Source organism: Aquarana catesbeiana, linkage group LG03, assembly GCF_042186555.1.
Source record: "Aquarana catesbeiana isolate 2022-GZ linkage group LG03, ASM4218655v1, whole genome shotgun sequence".
Taxonomy (NCBI): domain Eukaryota; kingdom Metazoa; phylum Chordata; class Amphibia; order Anura; family Ranidae; genus Aquarana; species Aquarana catesbeiana.
Genome location: NC_133326.1, coordinates 377,589,938 through 377,610,961, shown reverse-complemented (window position 1 = coordinate 377,610,961; position 21,024 = coordinate 377,589,938). Strand labels below are relative to the sequence as shown.

The window sequence follows — 21,024 nt, the reverse complement described above, 5'->3', positions numbered from 1 at the left end:
GACATCTTGGGGCTCTGCATTCTTTTCTGAAGTGACCCCGTTTCCCACAGTTGTAACAGGTGATCCTTTCCCTGGTATTGAGCAGTGGTGGTGGACTAGTGTAGGCGGGATCTTCGTCATGGGTTACCATGAGGGGCGTTGTTTTTTTACCTTTTTGATTTTCTATACCTCTGGTTACCAACAATAAATCAGACATTTTCATTGAATGGTATTCAGGGCGGGCCACCATCAGGCCTTTTCTGATATCCTCTCTGAGCCCTGAAACAAAAGCAGTTGATAACATGTGTGTGTGTGCCTTTATGAGTCTAGCATGATACTTCTTCACAGACTCCCCTTTATCTTGGGTAATATCTTGGATTGTGGTCTTCTGATCCGTCAACTTCTCCTTTGCCCAGTCGTGGAGTTGTGCACAGAACTCCACGCCTGAGGTGTAGGAAGTGGCACTTGTCAGGCAGGCATCATTGAAGGCCATCTGCAAGACTGGCCAAAAGACATATCCTGCTTTGATTTGGCATAGGCTGATCAAGTCTCTCCAGGCAGCTGAGTAAGTTTCTTGTATCTGCACTATCCTGTGGTAGAAGGGAATTGGCTGCTTCTCTGGGTCAGGCAGACTTGTCACTAAGGCCGCTGTTTGTGATAGAGTAAAAGCGACATACATCACTGGTGCCCCTTCTGGTAACCGAGACTGTTGTTGGGGCAGGGTCTGGCAAGAGGCACTGTTCCTTACGGTTGCCAGCATGTGTTTAAGATCCTCTCGGAACTGAGAGTCTGGAGCCGGATTGGGGGTTAAATCAGTGGGTGGCCTTGCTGCCTGCTGTCGGGCTTCCCACTCAGATGCTTCTTCATCATTAACATATCCGGCTTGGGAATGTGATGCTCCCGTATTGGGGAAGACAGGTGTGTGGTATGAACCATCTTGGTTTAAAACAGGGAGGGCTGGGTACAGGCTGTTTAAGCTTACTGGGTGTACCAAGATGGCCGCCGGCAGGAAGTGCACTGGACTGGGTAGAAAGTGAAGGCATGGGTGCACTAAGATGGCCGCCGGGCTGAGTTGTCACAGTGGGTTGTGCTTGGGTGGTGAGAAAGGAGTGGTTGTTAGACGGAGGGCAGTGCTGTCCCTCCCCTCCTTTGTTTAAAGTTCCAACATATCATCAGCTCTGTGATACACATACATAATACAATCGCCATCTTTCTTAACTTCCTTTATCCAATTTTCTTTATCACACAGGATTTTTCTCCCTGTTTTCTTCAGCAACATAACTTTCGCCACTTCTTTCAACTTTGTTAACTATTTCAACATCTTCTTTGCAATATCACTTTTTTTACAATATCACTTTCTTTCCTCTCGTACAACCAAGGGGTTAATATTTTTCTCAGCGTTCTTATCAGCAAATTCCTTTCTCTGGTTTAGAGTTGTTCTGACCCATCTCCCCCTCCTCTCTCAGGGCCTCCTAAGACGTAACCAAGGTCTCTAACTCTGTTTTGTTCGTCTGCCGCAGTCTCGGCTGACGGTTTGAAGGGGGAATGAGGACAACTAATGGTTTGATGACCCTCCTCTCTGGCTCTCTGTTCTATCACTTCGAGGGTCTGCCCAAACCCCCCTGTCACCGGGTAATGTACGTTTAATCTCAGTACAAGCACGTCAGGGGTAGTAGGGAGCAACGGCTTGTGACCCAACAGATCCTTCGGGTAGCCTCCTTCTCTGACTTTCACCAGTCCCCACCCCCTCTCATGTATAGCAAACAATAAACCACAAATACAATCACGACAGGACATTACACCTGCCACTCTTCGAACTGCAAAATTTCAGCAGGCTAAAATAACCACAAGGGCAGACCATCCTGCAAAATAAACCCGTTTATAGACGTTTGCTACAAGGGAAACACTCTCATCTCAAGTCTGTCACACACTTCAACCCCAGAAGGTTTTACCCCCTTATTGACAAGGCCATTTTTTGCGATACAGCACTGGGATACTTTAACTGACAGTTGCGTGGTCATGCAACGCTGTGCCCAAATAAAATGTATATCCTTTTTTTTCCCCACAAATAGAGCTTTCTTTTGGTGGTTTTTGATCACCACTGCGGTTTTTATTTTTTGCACTGTAAACAAAAAAATGAGTGACAATTTTGAAAAAAAACAATATTTTTTACTTTCTGCTATAATAAATATCCAATAAAAAATAAAAAAAATTAAATTTCTTCATCAATTTATGCCAAAATGTATTCTGATATATATTTTTGGTAAAAAAAATCCCAATTAGCATATGTTGATTGGTTTGCACAAAAGTTTTCGCACCTACAAACTATGGATACGTTTATGCCATTTTATGATTTTTAGCGGCACTGCGACTTTGGACACTAAGTGACACCTTTTGGGAACCAGTGACACTAATACAGTGATCAGTGCTAAAAAATGCACTGTCACTGTATAAATGACACTGTCAGGGAAGGGGTTAACATCAGGGGCGATCAAATGGTTAAGTGTGCTCCTAGGGAGTGATTTCTAACTGGGGGGGGGTGGACTGAATTGAGGAAGAGAGACACCGATTAGCAGGAACACAAGATCCCTCTCTCTCTCTCTGTGACAGAACGACAGTTTGCCTTGTTTACATAGGCAGACCGCCGTTCTGTCTCTCCTACGAATGAACGGCAGGTCCCGGCAGCCATCTGACCAGCTGATTGGCTTCCACTGTGTCCAATTAAAGCGGGAGCGTGGCTCGCTTGCCCCCCCCAGAGCCGACATCAGGAAGAAATGTACAGGCACGTTGTTTCACGCACCTGGGACACCCTGCCACAGTATATGTGCGGTGGGCGGTCCGGAAGTGGTTAAACAGCCTAATATTGAGAGAGCACCAACCCGGTAGTCAAAAAGCAGGAAAGTACATAAAAGGTGGGTGTTTGACGGCGGTCTCTGGATATATATTCTAACATCAAATGTACACAAACATATCAAAAATAGAAGATTAATTGGTCCAAAAAAATGGTTGCTAAAACAAGAAATACATCCATAGGGCATCAAGAAGCCCACATATATAAAAACAAATATATGAGAAGCAGTCAGGTGTAACGTGGAGCTTGCCAAAAAGAAGAAGTGGCCTGTACCACGAAACACGTAGGCAAGCTCCACGTTACACCTGACTGCTTCCCATATATTTGTTTTTCTATATGTGGGCTTCTTGATGCCCTATGGATGTATTTCTTGTTTTTGCAACCTTTTTTTTTGGCCAATAATCTTCTATTTTTGATATATCTGTGTACATTTGATGTTAGAATATAATATCCAGAGACCACCGTCAAACGCCCACCTTTTATGTACTTTCTTGCAATATAAAATATGTTTGCTTTTGGGTTTTATACAGCTTTATTAGTGCCATCGTATAACACGAGGCTTTCACACAAAGGCAATGTGCTGCTCCGACATGAAACGGCTCCCAGTCACTGTCCCGCACTCAGGAGGAAACGCTCTGAGTCCTCTGGGCCGCTACATGGCGCTGTGGCCGGTTTGTATCCGATTGTAACTTCCTGATCTGCACGTTCCTGTGTGGCCGTGAAGATAGATTGTCTGTTCTTGTCAGGTTGGTGCTCGTGTAGTTGTCAGGTTGTGTGTGTGGATTGGTTTCTATAGAACGGCTCAGTGCTCAGGCAGAGTCCTGTGTGCTGGTATAGACAGGCCGGCTGTTTTATACGATCCCTGAGTGTCCGGGGATAGCAGTGTGATGTGTAATGATTACTTCCTATAGGAGATAGAGCCGGTGGACTGTCCTGTGTGAGTCATTCGTGCTCTATACAGGAGCTTTAATACACACAACATCTCTTCTAAATTCTATGCTAACCATTGGCCATTGCTTCCCTCTTCTCTGAAACATTTAAATAAAACAAAATCCCAACTTTAGTATGCTAATAGCTTCAATTTTTTAACCCCTTTTAGGCACATAGGTCTGTACACCATAAAAATGCCCCCGGGGGTCCCAGATCTTGTGTACCAACCTCCAGCACAAATCAATGACGGGCAGCGACTCTACGCTGATCACCGCACATCCCATCATTTACATACATACAGGTGTGGATGTGCCATGAACTCTGTTTCCAGGGTTGTTCATCCATATCTGTATGTATGTAAACGATCGGATGTGCCATGATTTTTGTGCCCAGGGATGTTCATCCGTACTTGTATGTATGTATGTATGTATGTATGTAAACGATCGGATGTGCCATGAACTTTGTGCCCAGGGTTGTTCATCCGTACTTGTATGTATGTATGTATGTATGTAAACGATCGGATGTGCCATGAACTCTGTTTCCAGGGTTGTTCATCCATATCTGTATGTATGTAAATGATCGGATGTGCCATGAACTTTGTGTCCAGGGTTGTTCATCCGTACTTGTATGTATGTATGTATGTAAACGATCGGATGTGCCATGAACTCTGTTTCCAGGGTTGTTCATCCATATCTGTATGTATGTAAACGATCGGATGTGCCATGATTTTTGTGCCCAGGGATGTTCATCCGTACTTGTATGTATGTATTTATGTATGTTAACGATCAGATGTGCCATGAACTTTGTGTCCAGGGTTGTTCATCCATATCTGTATGTATGTATGTATGTATGTTAACGATCGGATGTGCCATGAACTTTGTGTCTAGGCTTGTTCATCCGTACTTGTATGTATGTATTTATGTATGTTAACAATCAGATGTGCCATGAACTTTGTGTCCAGGGTTGTTCATCTGTACCTGTATGTAAACGATCGGATGTGTGATGAACGTTGTATCCAGGGTTGTTCATCCGTACCTGTATGTATGTGTGTAAATAATCAGATGTGCGGTTACCAGCATAAATCATTTCCATTTTTTTTTTTTTTACTTTATTGCCATCAATTATTGATTTTAGAGCAGTGTTTCTCAACTCCAGTCCTCAGGTACCCCCCAACAGGTCATGTTTTCAGGCGTCTCATTATTTTGCACAGGTGATTTGATCATTTTCATTGCTAGCGATTACAACAGCCGTTTCATCTGAGGGAAATCCTGAAAACATGACCTGTTGGGGGTACTTGAGGACTGGAGTTGAAAAACTCTGATTGATATAGAGGACATGGTGCTGCACCTTTTTAACCACTTGACCTCCAGAAGATTTACCCCCCCATATGACCAGGCCACTTTTTGCGATACAGCACTGCATTACTTTAACCACTTAAGGACCAGAAGGATTTACCCCCTTAATGACCAGGCCATTTTTTACTATACGGCACTGTGTCGCTTTAACTGACGATTGCACGGTCGTGCAACGTTTTACCCAAACAAAATGAACATCCTTTTTTTCCCACAAATAGAGCTTTCTTCTGGTGGTATTTGATCACCTCTGCGGTTTTTACTTTTTGCGCTATGTGTGATCTCCCCTGTTAGAATGGAGATTTGCCTTTTTTACACAGGCATATCCCCATTCTGTCACTGCAAGGAACGATCGCAGGTGGCCGGCAGACTTCGAGTCCACCCCACCTGCTGATTGGCTCTCCTGATGGCCAGTGGGTTCACATGGGCCCACAAAATAAAGTTCCCGAGCCGACGTACAATGACGGCGATTCATGCGAACGCGCCGACCTGCCGCAGTACAGCCGATCAGCCGCTTGAAAAGCACTTCAGAAGCGCCGCAATACGGGCGTTTTTAACCCCTTCGACCGCTAACGGGGGTTAAAAGCGCCCCGCTAGCAGGCGAAAAGTGCCGCTTAGCTACTTCCCGCCCGGCCTAAAGCAGAATGATGGCCGGGCAGTGCTTCAGTTATCCTGACCGGGCGCCATATGACGTCCAGCAGGATAACTGCCGGCCAGCTCCCGATCGGCAGTGCGGCGTGTCAGTCTGACACACCGCTACACCAATCTCGGTAAGAAGCCTATGACGGAGGCTTTTTACCATGTGATCAGCTGTGTCCAATCACGGCTGATCACAGTGTAAACAGGAAGAGCCGTAAGACGCAAGTAGAGGAGATCCGATTGGCGGCTCTCCTGACGGGGAGTCTGCGCTGATTGTTTTTTAGCGCAGCCCCCCTGCGAATGCCCACACTGGACCACCAGGGATGCCCACCACACATGGCCACCAGGAATATCACACGGTGCCCAAAATCTGCCAATCGGTGCCCACCAATTGTGCCAGTCAGTGCCCACTACTAATGCCTGCCAGATGTCTCTTCATCAGTGATGCCCCGCAGTGCCATCTATCAGTGCCACCCAGAAGTGCCCATCAGTGCTGCATACCAGTGCCACCTCATTGGTGCCACCTTATCAGTGCCCGTTAGTGAAGGCGAAAACTTACTTATTTACAAAATTGTATAACAGAAACAAAAAAAACCCTTTTTTTTTTCCTAATTTCTCTGTCTTTTTTTTATTTGTTGTGCAAAAAATAAAAACCCCAGCAGTGATCAAATACCACCAAAAGAAAGCTCTATTTGTGGAAACAAAATGATAAAAAATTTACGTGGGTAGAGTGTAGCATGACCGCGCAATTGTCATTCAAAGTGCGACAGCGCTGAAAGCTGGCCTGGGCAGGAAGGGGTTGTAAGTGCCTGGTACTGAAGTGGTTAAACAGCGCTAAAGTGCTGCTAAAACGACCACGGTCCCAGTGTGAAACTGGTCTAAACAGGGATATTCTTTGTTCATATTTCATGCCTAAGGTTTACAACCACTTTAAAATGTAGAAATAAGCCAACACAGATATAGACAGAACACACAAACCGCAAACTGTTAAACGTACATATTGTGTTGATCTTTATCCTCTTTTCTTTATATATTGGAATGCACAAGTGAAAATACTAAGTGGAAAGATCTATCTTTGATACAATTACACAATAGGGCCAAGACTTTTAAAAAAGAAACATTTTACACAAGTTTAACCAACTTTTCATGCTAGGATGGCAAGACATCAAACTGGAACTGATAAAAAAACATTGTCCGCAGAACACAATTGAGATGTAAAATTTAGTTTTCTCTTTCTGGGAGCCTTTGTTCTTGTGACCACTGTCCAAGCTAGGTGTTATCCTCATTTTGGGGAGATTTCCTCTCTTTTCCTGTTTGTGTCTCTGAAACTGTAAGTGCTTTCAAATAGGACATAAACAGCAATAAAAACCTGACATAGGTTCTCCACTAAATCTAGAAGAAAATGTTTTGCCTGAAGTTCTCTTTTTATAACTCAAACTCAAGACAAAGAGCAGCAATGATGTGGAAAAAGCATAATCCCTAGCAACCAATTTTCTCCTACTTTTTATCAGATTTGGGAGTATGGAGCAAAGAAAAACATATTCCTGGTTATGACCTTTAAAACCTGTTTTGAAAATGAATAGTGTTGTTAATGAAGATGAATTCTGATTGGTTACTATACTTTGCAGCACACTGGCCTTTATCATACTAAACAAGCAAACGGCATTAATATTTGCTGTAGATTTAAAAGTGTGATGCATATTTGTTATAGGCCTATGAGCATAACTAACTGATTGTCTTTGCATTACTGTCACTAGATCCAGAATGGCTTTGTGTTTCTCTCAACTTTATGAAGAATTTCTCTAGTCCGTCCTCAATATCCTTTTCAGTCTTACATCTACATCACCGAGGTATGTTTTGTACATTTAAAGGTAATGAGAGCTCTAGATTGTTGTGAATCATTTTGGAAGGCTTTCTATTTGTTTTGTTTTTTTTTTCTTAAAGCGGAGTTCCAGTCATTTGTGTGTTTATTAAAAGGCAGCAGCTACAAAAAATTGTAGCTGCTGACTTTTAATAAACACACACTTACCTGTCCCACAGTCCAGCAATGCACTCGCCCCAGCAGTTTTCTTCCTGTCTCCTCCCTCGGCGGCGCGGGCATCATTACTATGGGCACTCAGCTGTGACAGCTTGTGGCTTCATAACCAGGTGCCCACTGCGCATGCCCGAGCGGCTCTGTGATTGGTCCTGAAGTCTTCTGGGACCTGTCCTGTGTCCCAGAAGACTTCGGGAGGGAGGGGGAAGGATAACTTCCACTTCCGATCGCCTTAGGCGACTGCGGGTACCTGTCAAAATCGGAACCCCCCCCCCTCAAAACCTCAGTTTCACCATCAGGAGCTGGGGAGGAGGTATTAAAACAGAAGTTCCACTTTTGGGTGGAACTCCGCTTTAAACCTGTTATTACAATTTACAAGTTTTTATTTATTATTGAACTTGCACATATAGCGTTTGTTAACCCCCCCCAAAAAATGGATCCTGCTCCTTTAACCACCTCATTACAGGGCACTTTCACCCCCTTCCTGCCCAGGCCATTTTTAAGCTTTCAGCGCTGTCACACTTTGAATGACAATTGCGTGGTCACCCAAATGAATTTTTTATAATTTTCTTCACACAAAAAGTTTTCTTTTGATGGTATTTTAATCACTGCTTTTTTTTTGTATCTTTCATCTTTAAAAAAAAAAAAAAAAAAGTTTTCTTAGTTTCTGTCAGTAAATTTTGTAAATAAGTAATTTTTCTCCTTCACTCATGTGCGCTGAGAAGGCGGCACTGATGAGGCACTATTATGCCGTACTTTTATGTGGAACTGATAGGTGGCACTGATGGACACCGATAGATGGCACTGGTGGGTACTGATGGGCAGCACGGATAGGCGGCACTATTTGAATTGATGGGCAGCACTGATGGGTACAAAAAGGCAGCACTGACTGGCACCAGTAATGGGCACTGATTTGTGTCACTGATGGACACTCATGACCACTGATGGCACTCATGGGCATTGATTGGTGGCACTTCTGGGGCTTTAATGTAATTGGGGCAATGATCATTAGTGCCCTGATTACATGCCCTGTACTCCCCTGTGAGGAGATGCCGCTGATCGGCTCTCCTCACCGCACATTTTGTCAGTGTGAGGCAATGAGAGCCGATTACCGACACTTCCTGTATTTACATGTGACCGACTGTGATTAGACACAGCCAATCACATGGTTCAGGAGCCACATTAGGGGCTCTTTACAGAGAGCCCCTAACTGTGCACCCCTGCCTGTGCACTGTGCACCCCTGCCTGCGTGTGAGCGGTCGTTCAGGTGCGCCGTCATATGACGTCCACCAAGAACGAAGGGCATATTAGCACATTATGACATTAATCTGCAGAAGGACCAGTTTATTTTTTTGTTTGCTCTTTTTAATAGCATTTCATGTACATTTCATTTAACAAGGAGGCCCCACAAGATGTTCCTTAAGCCCGCAATTTGAAATCGGTGCTGCAAACAGAAGAGAGTTCCCCCCTGCATTAGTAAAAAATTAGCATTTTTTAATTTTCAAGTGGCCATAAAGCGGTACTAAACCCAAACATTTGTTATTATGCAGCTTACTAATTTGTAGATTTGAAGGCTGCATTTGTTTTTCTTTTTTAAGCTTTCTTTCTTTTATTTTCACCTGGTGATCCTGTCAGTAAGTCCCTTCTTTTTCAACAAAACAAGCTATCCTGCAGCTGTAGTAGTTACAGATTTGGGACAAACCATTTAACACTGACAGGGGTGTATACAATGATCAGCTTATGTTTTATTTATGTAAAACCTTTATCCTAAAAAGTACAAAACAGTTGCTGTAACTGCTTAAAAAGTGTGAGCTGGAGTTTGGCTTCAATTTGTTTAGTATATTTAAATCTGCTAGTACATCACATCCACTACTCTCTTAGATTGACAGTGCTGCTGGCCAAAGGTGCCTCTATTGCTCCTTCATCCAGAGATTAGTCAGGGTAATACAGGAGGTGCGTTATTGCCCAGATCATCAGGTGAAAACAGAAGGAAAAAACTAAAAAAAAGAAAACTAATGCAGCCACAACATCTAAGGATTGGTATGCTGCAATGTAATACATTTTTGATTTTGGGTTTATTATTGCTTTAAGTGTACCTGTGGGGTAAAATAGAATGTGTCCTGGCTGGATTCGCACTGTTCTGTGTGTGCTGCAGTGTATGAGAGCCCATATAGTTTCCCCTTCAAGAAAATCGAAGCTACGTGGTATGGATGTGATCCAGTCACATAAAAAACAATGGGATTTGTACTTAATGCAGTTTCATGTGGCACAATTCTTGAGTTTCTGCTGCATGAAAACAAACAGGTGTGAATAGGGCATAAATTGGAAAAGCAGGCACACTACTTCAGATCCTCAGAATAAAACCACAAATACTTTGTAATAGAAATACCCAAGAGCCATCTTTGTGTTCTGGGTTAAAGTGGTACTCAAGGCAAAATCAAAAAATTACACCTCTGACGAAGGAGCGAATCACTTATGCGCCGAAACGCGTTACCACTCCCGTCTGATGTCAATTCTGGTTCCAGCGTGGTCCCAGAAGCTGGATACGGCTGCTGTTCAGCTCTCTCCCCAGAGGCAAAAGGACTGGGCAAAAATTTACCATGCTGACTAACATGCATATTTTATCTTGGATCTTGTAACTGTTTTTAACCATTGTTTATAAATAAACACTGTGGAATGCTCCACTTAGAAGCGCCTTTCTGTTTCTTTTTCTGTCTATTAAGAAAGCAGTCTGTTTTTCTGAGTCCCTCTTGAAACTTATTTTTTTCCTATTGTTTTTTTCTCCCCCTTCAATTCACAGACCAAGCTTTGCAGCAAAAGTGGAATGTAGAGAGTTGCACTGACAGAAAATGTTTATTCACCCCCTAACCCCCCCCCCCGAACCACTTGTATAAATGCTCAAAACTTGATAGCAGGGGTTCAGCTTTAAATGCGTTAGTCACTTATGTAATGTCCTACCTGCTAGTCGACCTGATACCTTCTGCTGACAATGCTGCTGTCCAAGGGTGTTTCCGTTGCTCCTCCATACATAGAGGAGCCACCCTAACACAGGAAATGGGTTACTCGCTGGATTACCAGGTGGAAGTAAATATAAAAAAAAGTAAAAACTGAAAATTAATGCAGCCACAACATCTAAACTAAAATACCGTATATAACATTTTTGTTTTCAGGTCTGGATAGGCTTTAAACGATTTGCGCAGAGCGCAGACAAATATGCAGGCTCTCGGCAGCTTTTTACGCCGAGCGGTCACATATTTGCATGCGATAGAGCTGAAAGAGCTGTGCCGAGAGCGTGCTCCTGGCACAGTTACCGGCAGCTATCTGAAAGCTCCAATTCATGTGACAGCCAATCACGGCGGTCATGTGGCCTTAATACCCGCCAGGCCTCACGGCATTCTAAAGCCCCTCTGTAGACCAGATTTGTAGAACCCTCCCTTGAGGCTAAATTCCTACATGAAATAGTAACCAAAATTCTGAAACATTTTGTGCTACACACTAAAACCAATTCCACAAAAAAGAAACACTCTGCTAAATCCCCAGCAGATACATTGAAATATGCCAACCCCTCTTGATACAAATGTGTAATATATAAATAACTAATGTAGCGCTTTTCTATATAAGTAAATCTACACACGCTACCACCACCAGTGATATGAAGTGCATATGATAAATGATTAAATATAATGTACAAACTTTAACAACAAAAATAATAATAAAAAAAGCGTGTATATATATATATATATATATATATAATATATATCTATCTATCTATATCCCAGAATTATTTTTTTAATCAGAAGATACAGACTAGTATCTAGTGCAAGATTAGTAACAGGTGTTGCAATGAGAGAGTCAGACAAAAAAAACGATCTCTGTCCAGTCTAAAATAGTTCTTTTTAAAGAGAAACTGCAGTCTGCCCACATAATTTGTAATAAAAACATCTTTGTCATTCTGAAGCTTCCCTCCAACCACTTTGCATATTATTTTATATATATATACTGTGATTCTGTACTCGCCAAATATGCTGCAGAAATCTACCTCCACTGAGACTGGCTGCAACCATTTTAACTGTGGGCATCTGAAGTTTCTGCCTGATCACTTCCTGGATTTACACAGACACACAGAGGCTCACCTCCAGCTCTGCAGCTCTTATTGGCCCTCTTATGACTAATCCCCTCTCCCTTCCTGGCAAACTCTCAAAAGAGTGAGAGAGCTGTGCAGAATGTCATAAGCCTAGGCTTTTTACCAGACAGGAAATGGGCTGTATAATGTATTTACTGGCAGACAAAAATTGTTTTACTATCCAAAGTTAAAACAACAAGGGCAGAGGATTTAATAGATGGTAAGTTGAAAAAAATGACTGAAGGTCCACTTTAATTCAGTGAATCTTCAATAAATACATTCTTGACTTTACTCTATTTAAAGGCAAACATCACCTTTTTGAAATAAATAAATGAATGCACACATTTTTGCAGGGGACAAAAATGTACATTACATTTTTTTTTTTCGATGAGCCTGCAGAGCATTGCTGTAATGTCAAGCTTCTGCAGACGCTGCCTCCAGTTTTCAAAAGAACTAAAAAGAAGGCACACCAGGCTAGCGCATTACCTTTTTATAAACCATTTATTCGTAGAAATTCAAATAGATGTATACTCACAAAAAACTTTTTTGTCATAAGCTCATCATAATATTCCAGACTGATATCGGAGCTGCTGCACATACTCCTTATCTCGGAAGAAGCTACTCAGGTCAATATGTCTGATGCATTACAAGGATGCTCCCTTCTTCATCAGAGGCAAATCGGCACTGCCTCCAGCTTTCCTGCCAATACCTACGTACAGGCAAACCGTTACAAAGTTGCAGGAAGTATCAATGAACTAGGAGGGCACTCATCCGCGGTGGGGGATGGGGCTTGTAGTTTTATCATTCAAAGATTCATTTACAGATTCCTGTGAATGAATGATGCAGCTGTACCTGCAGAGCCGCGCACAGCTATGCCGTTTTTTCAAATGTGACTGCATGTACGGGAAGAAAATTCCCCCCGCCCCCTTTGTAATAGGGTGGGATTGAGGGGTGCAGGGGGCAGACCTGGGATATGTTACACCCTAAATATGGGTGTAACATTTAACATGCTCTAAAAGATGAGCTTATGCTGTAAGTGAATTCATACCTCCAACTATCCTGACATATGTTACTACTGAATGGGGGTGCGTTTACCTGCACACCAATGGCCACCAAGGTAAAACATAACCTTTATTAGGATTTATTTAAAAATTATGTATAAGGAACTGTGTGCATACTTGTTTAATTATGGGGAAGGACCTAAAGACTCTCTATCTGGGATACCTCTCCCAGGTTGGTGGTGACTAAATCTCTTACCATTGTCCAGAAAAAGATATACAGTATATGAATATATGTATCAAAACTACCCAACTGCAGATCATTCAAAAGAATTCCCAACAATCTGCAGTATGAGATCTTCAAAAGGAGGATCTATATCCTCATACAAATTTTGGGTAGAAACATTTGTAATTTAAATCAGGGGAGGAAATCACCTCTCCTATATACCAGATTCCCCCCCCTGTACACTGTAAAATAAATAAATATATATCACAAAAGTGAGTACACCCCTCACATTTTTGTAAATATTATACCTTGCATGCAGATTACTTTTCAGGCCCCTTTCACATGAGTGGTCCGATCGGGGCCTCCTGTCCGTTTGAGGCAAACCCGATCGGACCGCCCATTGTTATCTATGGATCGACAGATTTAAATGGAAATTTGTCCGTTTACACCTGTCTACCTTCGATCTGATCTGGCCAAAAGAAAAGATGGAAGGCATCCATTCCCCTCCGTCTGGCCAGATCAGAGGGCAGTTGGGTGTAAACGGACAGCATGAGTGTACACAGACCTGTCAGTTGCTCGCTCAGCTCAGCAAGGGATCCGCGGACAGATCCTCTGCTGAGAAAAACTGGATCGGCCCCTGTAAAGATTGCAGCTAGAGTGCAGATAAGGCCGGCCATAGACGGTTTGAATCTCGGTCTGTTTAGCAGAGACTCGCTGAGATTCAAACTATGTATGGGCAGGCTGAATGTACCCAAGTTAATCGATCAACTTGAGTACAACCAGCCTGTCAGATTTTACATACAATTATCGCTAGCAGCTCTTGTAGCCACTAGCAATAATCACTGTGTTCTCCTGGCGGGGGCGGTTTTCCTGCCCACTCCAGGAAAATAGAATGGCTCCGCAGCAGGGATTCCCCCATCAACACTGTCTGTGTTGATGGGGGAATCAAGCAATTTTTTACCTGCAACCTGTTGGACACAGATGGGGAAAAAAAACAAATGGGGTTTTAACTCTTTCATAATTTGGCCAAAATGGGGAAAAAGGTGCTTACATATGAATGTACATATATACATTCCCCTCACTTTCTGTCTTGATGTCACCAGAATAGGAAGTGAGGGAATCTACCTGTGGGAATATAACCAGCAATTGTTTCTATATATATATATATATATATATATATATATATATAATTTGGACATTATAAGGCAACAATTGCAAGCTATTTCCCCACAGTGAGATTCCCTAACTAAGACAGGAAGTGAGGGGAAATCTCATGCAATGATATAACCCTATTAGATGTTCTAGTTATGTATAAAAAGTATATATAAAGCGAGCACTTTTTTTTCAATTTTGGCTAAATTATGGAAGAGTTATGTAACGAGCCCCTTGCTCGCTCGGTTTTACTCTCCCGACACTCCTTTGCGGCTATAGAATCAGACTGCAGATCGCAACATCTGATGGTTCGGTCGTCCGATGCTCCGGGACTAGAACTACAGCTATGTGCTGTTCTAATCCAGTTGTGTAGCTCAGAACAAACACCAGGCAGGCTGTATGTAAGTTTAACCAGGAATCTCTTTTAATGAGGAATACAGGCTCTTTTATACAGTAAAAGAGGAGGTGCATATCTCCTGCTCATATTACTCTGAACATGCACCTGTGACCAGAAACCTAATTCACATGGGCTAATTAACTAATCCCTTTAGACAGCCTAGATGACTCAGACATGACCTTTAGGCCAGACTGGCCATCTTGTAGCTCAGAAAACCCAATCAACAATCAACATTATCACAATCAACATTATCACAAATCCACACCGAACTCTTCTTCACACAATAGCAGAGTTAATTAACACAAACAACAATGGGGATCTAATGACTCTAGACTTATTTACAATACACATTCTAGCAGGCAGAGTCTGTGTGTCCTGGGGGACCAGGACCCGAAGCCACAGTAATACCACCTCAAGGGTCCCCAGGCATACAGCTCACAAAGAGCACCGTTCCCCCAAATGCCAGGGCCCACGATCGATCGGCAGGAGGCTAGCATTCAGTCCCCTCTAAAAGTCTCTCTCCCGGCTAGGTCTAACACAGGAGGAGACCCCAGACGGGTTGACTCCGAAGTTAGTCAGTAGTTCCAGTCCTCTAATGCCTGTACCCACACAGTACCCCAAACAAATTGTTCCAAACAAACCATTACTCACCTAGCCAACCTCTGCCTCTCTCAGAGAACATATCTGCTGCTGGGGAGAGGCCTGGACTGGCCCTTCTCCCTGGAGTCCTTTCTGCCACTGGAGAGAAGACCGGGTGTCTGGGCTCACTCCGTCTTGCTGTTGGGGATCTGGGCCGACTGCCCAGCATCCCTGGGGTATACAGGTGGAGACTGAAGTCCCATCCACCTTCACAGGAAATCCATCCTCTGTTAGTTGAGGGCAGAGTCCAGCAGTACTCGGCCCTGTTGCCAGCCCTTCTGTTGGAAACCCCACACCAGCTTCTCTGGCTAACTGTTGGGGAGGGAGGCCGACTGCCCCGCTTCCCTGGAACTCTGTAGTTGTTGCCGGTGCTGGGCAGAGGTTGGTAGCACTCTGCCCTTTTGCCAGCACTTCTGCTGGGGACTCCGCATCCTCTGCTCCAGCTAACCGTTGGGGCAGGAGGCTGGCTTCCTCCACTCCCAAACTGTGTAGCTGCCATTGGGGAGGTGAGCTGGCTGCTTCCTTTTCCATTCCCTCATCTGGATGTTGGGACGATATGTCTGTGGTACTGTCTCCCAGGTGCACGGATCTTTGCTGGGGAGGAAAGACCACTTCCTCCACCCTGGCCAACTGTTGGGGAGGGACGACGAACACCTCCTCTCCCTTCTCCCCCTGTATCCTGATCTGCTGCTGGGAAGTGACCACCTCCTTCTCACCCTGAGCCTCCGGAACTGCCACAGGTGTAGGGCAGAGATCTTGGACCCTCTGTCCGGTTGCCAGCACTTCAGCTGGGGAAGTTCCTTGTAACTTCACAGATACTTCTGTTGGTGCTGGGCAGAGCACAGTGAAGTTTGGCCCTAATAACAGCTCTTCTTCTACTGGAGGCTCACCAGGTTGTTCTTCCTCAGCAGAAAAGTCTATCAAATCCCCTGTCTCTGCAACTGGTGTCTGGGGATAAAGGTTCACCATCTCCTCTCCGTGGAACCCAGAAGATGCTATCAGTGCTGGGCAGAGGTTAGCAGAGCTCTGCCCTGTTGTCAGCACTTCAGGTTTGGGGACGGCAATCTTCAGATTTTCCACTGCCGATTCTCTGGCATGCTGCTGGACAGGCACATTCCTCCATCCAAGATCATCCAATGCAGAAACAGGTTCATCAAGGTCAGTCAGCACTTGCTGCATCCGCCATAAGACCTCCGCCTCCATAGCTGCGGGGGCAGGTTGGCAAAGCACACTGTTACTCTGCCACATTGTCAACTCTTCAGCCAGGATTTCAGAGTTGTCAACTGGTATTTCCTGATAGTCCCAGGCAAAGGGAGCCCCACCCTGCTGCTGAGCAGAGTCTAGCAGCTGTCTGTAGGCCATCTCAATCTCCCATTCCTGAACGGCCAGAAACTCCAAATCTTCCTGTGCCCAGTGCACTTCCGAGACATTCAGTCTTCGCTCTCTGTGCTCCATTATTTCTTCCAAATGCCACTCCCGATCACGCCCAAAGTCAGGGTCCCTGGACAGCCTCCAGTACAACAATCCCAGGCCATCGTAGTCAAAGCCTTCCGTGGGGCTGTCATCCGCTGTCCACGGGCACACTTGGGCTACATACCACTGGAGGGCTCTGTAGCTCTCGTCCAACCGCATTTCTGCCCTGATCACCCTGCTTAACTCAGCTGTCCACTCCTGGTTCGGCTGTTCCCCCAATAACAGCATTCGCACTTCATACTGCGACCAGTACCTTACATGGATGGAGGGGAGAACTTTTCCCTGGTTTCGCTGCTCACGGGCTAGCGCTTCCTTCCAGAGTTCGCAGCGGATAGAATTAAACCATCCTAGCAGTACCTGCTCTGATACTGGTCCTCTGTGCTGTATCGCCATCTCTCGCAACCTCCTTCTGAATTCCTCTTCCATGGTGGCTGGTATCTGTACCTCTCCTCTCCTGCTATCTGGACCTTGGATCCAGGTGATAGTTTGGATGTGTTCACGGCAAGGAAGCACGATCCCACCATTCCCTCCACGGCCCTTGAGTGAATCTTTCAGCATGGCTCTCCTGCAGGCTGGTTTGGAGTGTCCCAGTAACTGGAGAGCAAATCCCACCGCTGCCAACCAATGTAACGAGCCCCTTGCTCGCTCGGTTCAACTCTCCTGACACTCCTCTGTGGCTATAGAATAGGTCATCCAATACTCCGGGACTAGAACTACAGCTATGTGCCATTCTAATCCAGTTGTGTAGCTCAGAACAAACACCAGGCAGGCTGTATGTAAGTTCAACCAGGAATCTCTTTTATTGAGGAATACAGGCTCTTTTATACAGTAAAAGAGGAGGTGCATATCTCCTGCTCTGAACATACACCTGTGACCAGAAACCTAATTAACATGGGCTAATTAACTAATCCCTTTAGACAGCCTAGATGACTCAGACATGACCTTTAGGCCAGACTGGCCATCTTGTAGCTCAGAAAACCCAATCAACATTATCACAAATCCACACCGAACTCTTCTTCACACAATAGCAGAGTTAATTAACACAAACAACAATGGGGATCTAATGACTCTAGACTTAGTTACAATACACATTCTAGCAGACAACAGACAGACAGGTGGCTGGAATTGACATCAGCATCTCCTAACAGTATTTGTCCCAGCATTATGAATCAGCCACTATTTCTAATATGGCAAATCCAGGGTCCCCAGAGTCCGTGTGTCCTGGGGGACCAGGACCCGAATCCACAGTAATACCACCTCAAGGGTCCCCAGGCATACAGCTCACAAAGAGCACCGTTCCCCCAAATGCCAGGGCCCACGATCGATCGGCAAAAGGCTAGCATTCAGTCCCCTCCAAAAGTCTCTCTCCCGGCTAGGTCTGTCACAAGTTAAAACCACATTCTTTTTTTTTTTTTTTTTTTTTTTTTTTTTACCATCTGTGTCCCATTGTGAGGTCCATAGACACAACAGGTAGTGAGAGAGAAATGCCCTTGAAGACAGTTGCCACCAGAACCGGAGTCCCAGGATGGAGGAGATGGAACTGGAGGAGAATAAGGACATGGGATGGAGGAGATGGGACTGGAGAAGGATGACATATGATGGAAGAGATGGGACTGGAGGAGGAGAAGAAGGACATGGGATCGGGGAGATGAGAATGGAAGAGGAGGACATGGTATGGGACTCGGTGGGACTGCCAGTGGGCGGGCCCTGGGGAATGTTGATGGTCAGGTCCGGGGATGGGGGGGGGGCCCAGGCCTAAAACTGTAAGGGTCCCCTGAATTTCTGATGGCGGCCCTGATTATAAAAGGAATTGATTTTAATCACTTGTCTGTCCTTCAGATGTACTAATTCCTTCACCATTGGTATATAGCAGGGATATGCAATTAGCGGACCTCCAGCTGTTGCAGAACTACAAGTCCCATGAGGCATAGCAAGACTCTGACAGCCACAAGCATGACACCCAGAGGCAGAAGCATGATGGGACTTGTAGTTTTGCAACAGCTGGAGGTCTGCTAATTGCATATCCCTGGTATGTAGGCTTTGCAATGTCCACGTCAAAAGCTTCCTGATGGTTTCTCTGGTAGCCAGGTGGGAATTTAATGTACCACTGAATTATTTTTCAGATGACTGTGTACCAATAAATATCTCAAGTTTTTTCCCCTCCTGTAAGTGATTATGGGGTTTATTGGAAGCACTGCAGACATATCTTTATCTGAATGAAGGACATTCCAATACCTTCTTATTATACTGGAAATCTACTCAGATTGTCTGGAATATGTACCTGTAATGCACATCCCAACTTGAGTGTTGTAATTTCTCTCCTTGGGGCCCAGCAGGGATCCCCTGTGAATGTCCTTCACCTTGTTATAAGATTTTATTAGGTCCCACATCTTGTAACCCCTCCTCCTGAATTGTTCAATCAATTGATTACTCTCAGCTCTGAATGCTGCCTCAGTTGAACAATTTCTTTTGGCACGCATCAACTATCAAACGAGAACCCCCCTTTTCAGTGATATTGGGTGGTGGCTTTCCCAGTGGAGCAAGGTGTTAGTGGAGGTGGGTTTGCTGTATATACAGTAGTTGTACTAATGGCCCCACTTTTTTCTCTCACAATTTTAAGATCTAAAAAAATTAATGTGATCATATTGTATTTCATTGGTGAAGAACATGCCAATGTTATTTGTATTTAGATTTATGACAAACTGATTGAATCTCTCTCAGGCCCTGTCATAAGATGATTGACATTGATATTATCAATGTAACGCACCCATAAAACAAATACCAGGGTGCTCTCCCACCACCCCAAGAAGAGATTTGCATAGGTGGGGGCACATGCTGTCTCCATAGTCGTCTCTCTCTTTTGTTTGTAAATTTTTCCATCAAACAACAAGAAGTTATGCTCCAATACAAATCTCAGGAGTTTCAAAACAAATTCCGTATGTGTCTGGAAGACTACAACTTGGGTTTTGAAAAAATATTCACAGGCCCCCAGGCCCAAATTGTGCCCAGAGTAGCTCTATAGGGCCCCTATGTCTAGGTTTGCCAGCCATTTTCATTCATTACTGTGTCGGACAACTTACTGACAAAAGTCAGGAGAGTCCTCATTATATGATGACAGATAAACATATGGTCTCGAAATACATTGCCTTGAAAAAGTGTTCATACCCCTTGAAACTTTCCACATTTTGTCATGTTACAACCAAAAACGTAAATCTATTTTATTGGGATTTTATGTGATAGACCAACGCAAAGTGGCACATAATTGTGAAGTGGAAGGAAAATGATAAATGGTTTTCAATTTTTTTTTTACAAATAAATATCTGAAAAGTGTGGCGTGCATTTGTATTCAGCCCCCCTGAGTCAATACTTTGTAGAACCACTTTTCGCTGCAATTACAGCTGCAAATCTTTTTGGGGATGTCTCTACCAGCTTTGCACATCTCGAGAGTGACATTTTTGCCTATTCTTTGCAAAATAGCTCAAGCTCTGTCAGATTGGATGGAGAGCATCTTTGAAGAGCAATTTTCAAGTCTTGCCACTGATTCTCACTTGGATTTAGGTCTGGACATTGACTGGGCCATTCTAACGCATGAATATGCTTTGATCTAAACCATTCTATTATAGCTCTGGCTGTATGTTTAGAATCGTTGTCCTGCTGGAAGGTGAATCTCCGCCCCAGATTCAAGTCTTTTGTAGACTCGAACAGGTTTTCTTCTAAGATTGCCCTTTTTTTGGCTCCATCCATCTTTCCATGAACTCTGACCAGCTTCCCTGTCCCTGCTGAAGAAAAGCATCTCCACAACATGATGCTGCCACCACCATATTTCATGGTGGGGATAGTGTCTTCAGGGTGATGTGCAGTGTTATTCCACGTACACACGAGCGGAATGTCTGACAGAAAAAGTCAGACGGAAGCTTTTTATCGTATATACCGATCGTGTGTAGGCCTCATCGGACTTTTTATTTTTTGAAAAATCTGACGGACCTAGAAATGGAACATGTTCTAAATCTTTCTGACGGACCCAATTCCTATCAGGAAAACCGATCGCCTGTATGCTGGTCCGACAGACCAAAAAAGACACATGCTCTGAAGCAAGTACGAGACGGAAGCTATTGGCTACTGGCTATTGAACTTCCTTTTTCTAGTCCCATCATAAGTGTTTGCCACACAAAGCGTTTATGCTTTTAGGCAAAAAAGTAAAATTTTGGTCTCATCTGACCAGAGCACCTT

General features: G+C 44.1%; 1 protein-coding gene across 1 annotated transcript in view; it reads left to right on the top strand.

Annotated features, from left to right (window-relative positions):
- Nucleotides 1-3,486: 3,486 nt before the first annotated feature.
- RNF14 (ring finger protein 14) overlaps nt 3,487-21,024 on the top strand; it is an 87,004-nt gene continuing 69,466 nt past the window's right edge. The window contains exons 1-2 of the mRNA XM_073620653.1: nt 3,487-3,576; nt 7,509-7,601. The gene's annotated coding sequence lies outside the window, so the exon portion shown is untranslated. The remainder of the gene's footprint in view (nt 3,577-7,508; nt 7,602-21,024) is intronic.